Below are 9,668 nucleotides of genomic sequence, written 5' to 3' on the forward strand. Positions count from 1 at the left end.
GAGCTGCGGCCGAACAGACCTCTCAAATTTAAACTGTAAAACCGAATATTCGTTTATATATTTTTTCCCACGTCTTCCTCCTCTCGTCCGTGTTCACGGCCAATTAGCTCGCTCCTTTCCCGAAAAAAAAGTTAGCTCACTCCTAGCCCGCGGACAATGCATAAAACGGCCAAATACGGAGCCGCCGGCATCCAGGACAACTCGCACGAAGCTAGCTAGCTCGAATCAATCCAAACGGCCAAATACGGAGCCGCCGGAGCCGTAGCTAGCTGAATCAATCCAGGAGCGAGCTAGCTAGCTGAATCTATTCAAGCAGTCGGGGTGGGCGGCCGGGGGGGGGGGGGGGGGGGCTAGGCGGTCGCGTCCGGTGCGGCGCGGACGGCGGACGCGGATGTTTCCATCGCAGTTGGGCTCCCGCCAACCGCTTTCTCCCGATACAGGGCACCGTAGAAGCGAACGCGAAAACTGTGTTTTTGCAAATCGGAAGGAGCTTTGTACTGCGTCCTTTAATTTTTTACAGGTCGGAGTCGTCTACGGGTTCTATTCGGGTCGTTTTTCTCCGCCTAAAACTGTAAACCGACGGTTATTTTACAGTTTCATGCGTTTTAAGGAGTCTGCTAGAGATGCTCTAATCTCTTCTTCCCAAGGCCGGGCCTGTAAAATCCCGGGTCCAGTGGAAAACTTAAAAATGGGTCCTTAGAGCATCTGCTGTCGGACCTGGCAAATCCGGCCCACTATACGTACCCTCCCTCATATTTCCACATATCTCAAATCTGGACTCTCAAATCCATGCAAATACATGCACGTCGATCATACAAGCCATTGTCGCACGTAAATAACAAATGTTGAACCGAACATAAATAGTGTTTACATAAAATTTATTTTAAGTGCACAAGTCAAACATCAGCTATTTGGTTTTCATTGTGGGTCCACCTGAGTTGCATCTTGATCTTTGGGGATTTCAACTTGTTCTTCAGGTGCTTAAACAATCATTGGTTTGGGCTACACCATCACCCTCATCCTCGACAATCATATTGTGCAGAATAACACAACATGTCATGAGCTGCCACGAAGTTTCTGATTCCCACATCATTGCATCCCCACGAACAATTCCCCAACGAGCTTGAAGCAATACAAATGCCCTCTCCACATCCTTCCTAGCCGCTTCCTGCATTTTTGCAAAGTGACTATGTTTTCGCCATGCGGTTCAGATATGGTCTTTACAAACGCCGCCCACTAAGGATAGATGCCATCGGCAAGATAGTATCCCATGTTGTAGTCTCGGCCGTTGACGGTGTAGTTGCACGATGGTGATTCCCCATTGCAAAGTGAAAGCACAAGTGCTCCCTGGGTGATTTTGGTAATTAATGTCAACATGTCTCTTGTTGGACTAATATTTTCATCTAGTATACTTTAGAAAGTTCAACAAAGGCGTGGCATGGACAAGAGGATGTGGAACCCTTTCAAGATGCTAAGGTCAAATATTGGCAAAAGTTCAAGACTCTTCATCTCTATTTTTAGTGATCCAAGATCACATTGAGTCCATAGGAAAAGCCAATACTACTAAAAGGGGATGAGGTGTTGCTTAATGGTCTACTTTCTCTAAGTGCTTAGTGATATGCTCCAAAGACCTCAACCACTCTCTCAATTCTAAATATGTCCTAAACCTAAAGTCAAACTCGGCCCCACCGATTTGATTCATCCGGCGCCATCGAGTTCACTTGACATAGCCACTGCCAGAAACCCTAATCAGTTCGGTCTCACCGAGATGGCCTTGCAAACTCTCGGTTGCATGTTGCAATTATTTGCTCTCACCAAAATATGCAATAGGCCCCACCGAGTTTGCCTGACCAACTCTCTGTTTGCCTATTACTGAAATCCGTCTCACCGAGTTTATGTAATCGGTCAAACCGAGATGAGGTTTTCCCTAAACACTAGCACATCGGTCCCACCGAGTTGATCATGTCGGTCCCACCGAGAATCCTAACGTTCGCATTTTGAACTGAATCAGTCTCACCGAGTTCACCTATTCGGTCTGACCGAGTAGGGTCAAATGTGTGTAACGGTTAGATTTTGTGTGGAGGCTATATATACGTTCTGATGGCTTTCTCTTGAATAGAGAAGGGGGTGGAGGGGTGCCTACACTTCCACTACTCATTTTCCGAGAGAGAACCACCTACTCATGTGTTGTGACCAAGACATTCCAATCCAACAACAAGAATCTTGATCTCTAGCCTTCCCCAAGTTGCTTTCCACTCAAATCATCTTTCCACCATAGCCAAATCTATGAGAGAGAGTTGAGTGTTGGCGAGACTATCATTTGAAGCACAAGAGCAATGAGTGCATCATCAACACACCATCTATTACCTTTTGGAGAGTGGTGTCTCCTAGATTGGTTAGGTGTCACTTGGGAGCCTCCGTCAAGATTGTGGAGTTGAACCAAGGAGTTTATAAGGGTGGAGATCGCCTACTTCGTGAAGATCTACCCAAGTGAGGCATGTCCTTCATGGGCAATGGCCATGGTGGAATAGACAAGTTTGCTTCTTCATGGACCCTTCGTGAGTGGAGACCTCCGTGGACTCGCGCAACCGTTACCCTTCGTGGGTTGAAGTCTCCACCAACGTGGATGTACGATAGCACCACCTATCGGAACCGCGCCAAAAATCTCCGTGTCTCCAATTGCGTTTGCACACTCCTATCCCAACCCTTTACTTTCTTGCAACTTGCATGCTTTACTTTCCGCTGCTGATATACTCTTGCCATGCTTGCTTAAAATGTATTGTGAATGCTTAAACATGTGCTAAAACTCCACCTCAACCTGAAGAAATTAAAAACTGCTACTTTTGTTCATTGAGGGTCTAATCACCCCCCTCTAGACACCTCTTCTCGATCCTTTCAATTGGTATTAGAGCATTAGTCTCCATTGCTTTGGTTTAATCACCATTGGAGGAAGACGGATGAGTCTACGATGGGGATTTTTAGACGTAGAGTGCCTATGCTTGATGGAGAGTTCTTTAATGCTTGGAAAGATGAGATGCTTGAGATTTTCAATGAATATCACTTGAACAAGTACATTACTAGCCCTTGTGTGCCCCTTATTGATCCCTTGCATCCTACCCCCGATGAGTCTCTTAACATGATCCGCAATATTAGAACTATCAATCTTATCTTTAGAGGATTGCCTAGAAATTTGATTGTGTGCTTGCCTACTCTTGAATGTGCTTACACCATGTGGAGATTTCTTGAGGAACGCTTTCCAAACTATTCCTTGAAAAATCTAGATGAAATTCTTCAAAAGCCCATAGCTTTTCATAAAATGAAACCTAGTGATCCTAAATTTGATGATTGTCTATTTGAGCTTCGTGACCTCATGCGTGCCAAAGGAGATGTTGGAGTCATTAGTAGCATTATCTCTCAAGTCATTAGAATTCATAAAGATGCACATTGCCATGGTCATACATCTAATGAATCACTCTCTCTAGGTGATGATCAATCACAAGACGATGTTGAACATGGATACTATGATGAGGATGATGATATTGACTTTGATCTTGATGAGTCTATGAGACACTTTGGTCTTATGGCAACCCTTCACGGCTATATGGCTGGAGGAAAGGAATGAGTTCTTGATAGTGGATGTACCGATCACATGACCGGAGACAAGGATATGTTTCGTGTGCTTGCTGAAAATGACGGCCCATGAAAGTATGTCACTTTTGGTGATAACTCAAAGGGTAAGGTGGTTGGCCTTGGTAAGGTGGTCATCTCACATGACAGCTCCATCCAAAATTTCATGCTCATTGAATCTCTTCGCTATAATTTACTTTCCGTATCTAGACTAGCCGATTTCGGTTTCAATGTGCTATTTACCGAAGTAGATTGCCAAGTGTTTCGAAGAGATAATCATAATATGGTCTTTACCGGTATACGTAGAGGTGATCTATACATTGTTGATTTCACTAAAAAGGCTCAACCTAGAACTTGCTTAATTGCTAAATCTTCTAAAGGTTGGTTATGGCATAGAAGGTGAGGTCATGTAGGCATGCGAAATCTTGACAAGCTTATTAAAGGTGATCATATCCTTGGAGTTAAAGATGTTATATTTGACAAGGATGGACTTTGCAGTGCTTGTCAGGCAGGTAAACAGGTTGGAGGAAGCCAGCCCGTGAAAAACATCATGACCACGAGAAGACCGCTCGAGCTGCTTCATATGGATATTTTTGGTCCCAACACCTTCAAGAGTCTCGGTGGTAACTCGTTCGGTTTAGTCATTGTCGATGACTTTTCAAGATTTACGTGGGTGTTCTTTCTTGATGATAAATCACAGGTCCAAAAGATCTTCAAGAACTTTGCTAGGAAGGGCCAAAATCAATTTGAAGTGAAGATCAAGAAGGTTCACAGCGACAACGGAACGGAGTTCAAGAACACCAATGTGGATACCTTTCTTGACGAAGAAGGGATTTCACATGAGTTCTCGGCTACGCACACACCTCAACAAAATGGAGTTGTTGAGAGGAAGAACCAGACACTTATTGAGATGGCGAAAACGGTGCTTGGTGAATACAAGACGCCAAAACACTTTTGGGCGGAAGCAGTTGAGACAGCTTGTCATGCAACAAATCGTCTATATCTTCACAAGCTACTCGGCAAGACGGCATACGAGCTTCTCACTGGTAACAAACCCCAAGTTGGACACTTTCGAGTATTTGGCTCAAAGTGCTATATTGTTGATAAGCATCGTTGTTCAAACTCGGTTACGGCTCAAACTCTCGCACTTACCGTGTCTAGAAAAATTTCACCCGAAATGTTGAAGAGACGGTAGATGTGAAGTTTGATGAATCTAACGGCTCGCAAGTAGAGCAATTGCCAATTGATGTAGGAGATAAAGATCCCTCGGAAGCAATTCAAGACTTGTCTATTGTCAAGATTCACCCAATGGAGGTGAAGGAGAGTACCTCGTCCGTTCAAGTGGAAGCCTCAACCTCACGACAAGGTGAACCACAAGTTGACTTGGGGGCATCCACAAGTGGAACACGTCAAGATGAAGGAAACGAGGAAATACATCAAGATGAACCTCATCGACCTCCCTCTCCACCTCCACAAGAGAACAACAACACAAACAATGAAGAAGGCCAAGAGGAAGAACAAGATGATGAAGACGATGTTCCACCCCGACCCAAACAAAAGCTCTCATGAGTTAGAGCAAGAGTTTCAAGAGACCATCCCATCGAACAGATCTTTGATGATATTCAAACCGAGAGAATTACTCGCTCTAAAACTCGTTTGGCTAAATTTTGTGAACATTATTCATTCATCTCTAGTATTGAACCTATGAAGGTTGAAGAAGCTCTTGATGATCTGGATTGGGTGAACGCCATGCACGAAGAGCTACACAACTTTGAGATGAACCAAGTGTGGACATTGGTAGAAAAGCCGGACAACAGCCAAAATGTCATTGGAACCAAATGGGTGTTTCGGAATAAGCAAGATGAAGATGGAAAAGTTGTATGCAACAAGGCCCGTCTTGTCGCCCAAGGCTACACTCAAGTTGAAGGTATGAACTATGGTGAGACATATGCCCCCATTGCTAGACTTGAGTCCATAGGCATCTTACTTGCTTATGCGAATCACCATGATATTACATTATACCAAATGGAAATTAAAAGTGCTTTTTTAAATGGTGAAATTGAGGAGGAAGTTTATTTTAAACAACCTCCCGGCTTTGTTAATCCCAAGAAACCCAATCATGTTTACAAACTTCACAAAGCTCTTTATGGTCTTAAACAAGCTCCTAGAGCGTGGTATAAATGCTTGACCAAGTTCCTTACTGAAAAAGGCTTTGGGATTGGAAAAATTGATTCTACACTTTTTACTAAAAGGGTTAACGGTGAATTATTTGTGTGCCAAATTTATGTGGATTATATCATATTTGGTTCGACTAACCCTCATTTTAGTGAAAAGTTTGGAAGGCTAATGTCGGAGAAGTTTGAGATGTCTATGATGAGTGAACTCATATTCTTTCTTGGTTTGCAAATCAAGCAAACTAAGGAGGGTACCTTTGTTTCCCAAACAAAGTATACCAAGGACTTATTCAAGAAGTTCAACATGCAAGAAAGCAAAGGTATGAAAACACCCATGCCTACTAGTGGACATCTTGACTTGACTAAGGATGGCAAACCAGTTGACCAAAAGGTTTACCGCTCTATGATTGGTTCATTGTTATATCTATGTGCCTCCCGTCCCGATATTATGATAAGTGTGTGCATGTGTGCACGATATCAAGAGGCCCCTAAAGAATGTCATCTTAAGGATGTGAAAAGGATAATGAGATACTTAATTCATACACCAAACTTTGGCATTTGGTATCCTAAGAGGTCTTCTTTTGATCTTGTTGGCTACTCTGACTCGGACTATGCCGGTGACAAGGTTGATAGAAAATCCACTTCGGGTACTTGTCAATTTCTTGGTAGATCTCTTGTGTCTTGGTCCTCCAAGAAACAAAACTCGGTATCCTTATCCACCGCAGAAGTGGAATACATTGCCGCCGGTTCATGTTGTGCTCAACTACTTTGGATGACCCAAACTCTTAAGGACTATGGGATACATGTGAAACATGTTCCATTGCTTTGTGATAATGAGAGTGCCATTAAGATCGCTCATAATCCCGTGCAATATTCTCAAACTAAGCATATTGAAGTTCGTCATCATTTCATTTAAGATCATGTTGCTAAAGGAGACATCAATCTTAAGCATGTTCGTACCGATAAGCAATTGGCGGATATATTCACCAAGCCGCTTGATGAGAAAGTATTTTTATGTTTGAGAGGTGAATTGAATATCATTGATGCCTCAAACTTGGAGTAGAAACTCCATTTGGATACATGCAAGGCATGAGCCCTTTGACTATCCTTGATATTTCCCTTATGATGATGATCATATGTATTGGATCCTACTTGTACCCTTGCATGTTATCTAACCCTTGTAGGTACTTGGATGAGCCCAAATCTATGAGATTGCAACCCTCTCACATCTTGAGCAATCTCTACATCACCAAGTCTCTACAATATGGTGGTTGAAGACAAGGAAGCATGAATCCTCTCAACATATCCTTTGACAATTTCTATATATCAAATCTCATTTGATATCAAGTTTTATGATTGTCATTTTGGATACACAAGTGCTCTTACTTGCAAGACTAACCCATGTAGGTAGATGAACTCAAACTACAAATGATGCTCCCAACTACATCAACCTTGAGCATCCTACACAAGTTCGACTACATGATCAAGATCAACACCACCACCCAAGGTACGTTATTCCATCTTAGAGAAGCTTCACCCCAAGTCATGGGTCAAAGCAGCTCAAAAAGATGTGAATACATCAAAATGATTAAACAAAAAATGGTAACCCCATTTTGAGCTTAAACGATGAGTATGACCTACGATCAAGTGTTCTCACTTGACTCCTCAATCAATATACTCTAACATAGGTGACTTTGTCGTCGACCCTTTCTAGATGAAGTTCTCTCGTGTTTCTTCATGTTCTTGCATTTGTTTCTTGCTTGTTCCCCTTATTAACAAAAAAACTTCTTCATCTAGATTTCATTTCTCTTTGTTAGTTATTCTCTGTATTCTATGCATTCTCTGCATCTAATTCATTGCAAATCTTTCAGTTAATTCCCTGCAAATCTTTGTGAGATCTTATTTGCCAAGTGAGCTGAGATGACGAATTTTTTCCTCTGTTTTGAACTCGGCCTCACCGATTTCTGCCTACCGGCTAGACCGAACTGCAAAAATACATTGCAAACTATTCATCAGTACAACTGACAAGGACAAGCCCTGTCTGACCGATATGCATCATCTATGACACCTCCAACTCGGTGTCACCGATGAAAATGAATCGACGTTACCGATCTCACTACTGAGAAAACATTTTGCCATTGCAATTGCCATTTCTTCTCCAGCTCCACTCATTGTTTCTTTTCCTCTACTGGCATCTTAAATTACATGCTGCTTTGCAATGTGACTCAAGGACCAAACCTGTTTGACTCCAGAAGATCCCTTCTTGGAAATTGATGTCAAAGGGGGAGAGAGAGCACATCAAAGCTTATCACATAGGAGAGCTTCTCCAGACGCTTACTATCCATAGAGGAGAGAAGTCACATGTCTTTAAGAGGGGAAATACATGTTAGTAGATGTTACTTTGCTCTGATGTTCTTTGTTCTGATTTTCTTCTTACCCTATCTTCTCCCATTATCCAATATCAGATTCAGGGGGAGAAAGAGTTCACATCTAAGGGAAGAAAATCTTTGGAATTCATTGCATATCTTTAATCCTTGGGGACATGTCTATATCCAAATAGAGTACTAAGTGCTCACTTACTACATGTCATCCCAGTCTTGGTACTCTTGTGGCCTTCTCAATTTGCTCTGATTAGTAGGTGTTCTCGTGTTATCTAACCCTGTTTTCTCAAGTTCACCTCTCCTAAAGCCAACTCAAGACCAAATGGTAAGTATACGCATCACACTCATGTGCATGATGATCTCTTGCTGATGTACATATTGTTTGCAAGAAGGACTCATGAACGTGAAGGTACATTTCCTGTATTTACATCATTTGCTCTGATGCATATAGCCAAGATACATGTAACTCGTTGCTTGCTCTGACGTGCTTATGCATTCACATGCTCTTACATATTATCTTTACATGATTGCATACATGTAGGGGGAGCCTATGCATGTTACATGTCTTTCCAAAGCTTTACTTGTTATTCTTCACATCTTTATCTAAAGATTTGTTGTATGTTGTCATCAATTACCAAAAAGGGGGAGATTGAAAGCACAAGTGCTCCCTGGGTGATTTTGGTAATTAATGTCAACATGTCTCTTGTTGGACTAATATTTTCATCTAGTATACTTCATAAAGTTCAACAAAGGCGTGGCATGGACAAGAGGATGTGGAACCCTTTCAAGATACTAAGGTCAAATATTGGCAAAAGCTCAAGACTCTTCATCTCTATTTTTAGTGATCCAAGATCACATTGAGTCCGTAGGAAAATCCAATACTATTAAAAGGGGATGAGGTGTTGCTTAATGGTCTACTTGCTCTAAGTGCTTAGTGATATGCTCCAAAGCCCTCAACCACCCTCTCAATTCCAAATATGTCCTAAACCTAAAGTAAAACTCGGCCCCACCGATTTGATTCATCCGGCGCCACCGAGTTCACTTGACATAGCCACTGTCAGAAACCCTAATCAGTTCGGTCTCACCGATAGGATCTTGGTCTCACCGAGCTGGCCTTGCAAACTCTCTGTTGCATGTTGCAATTATTTTGGTCTCACCAAAATATGCAATGGGCCCCATCGAGTTTGCCTAAACAACTCTCTGTTTGCCTATTACTGAAATCAGTCTCATCGAGTTTATGTAATCGGTCAAATCGAGATGAGGTTTTGCCTAAACCCTAGCACATCGGTCCCACCGAGTTGATCATGTCGGTCCCACCAAGAATCCTAGTGTTCACATTTTGAACTGAATCGGTCTCACCGAGTTCACCTATTCGGTCTGACCGAGTTGGGTCAAATGTGTGTAACGGTTAGAGTTTGTGTGGAGGCTATATATACCCCTCCACCCCTTCTCTATTCAAGAGAGATCCATCAGAACGTGCCTACAC

The sequence above is a fragment of the Triticum aestivum genome, chromosome 6D, assembly GCF_018294505.1.
Source record: "Triticum aestivum cultivar Chinese Spring chromosome 6D, IWGSC CS RefSeq v2.1, whole genome shotgun sequence".
NCBI lineage: Eukaryota > Viridiplantae > Streptophyta > Magnoliopsida > Poales > Poaceae > Triticum > Triticum aestivum.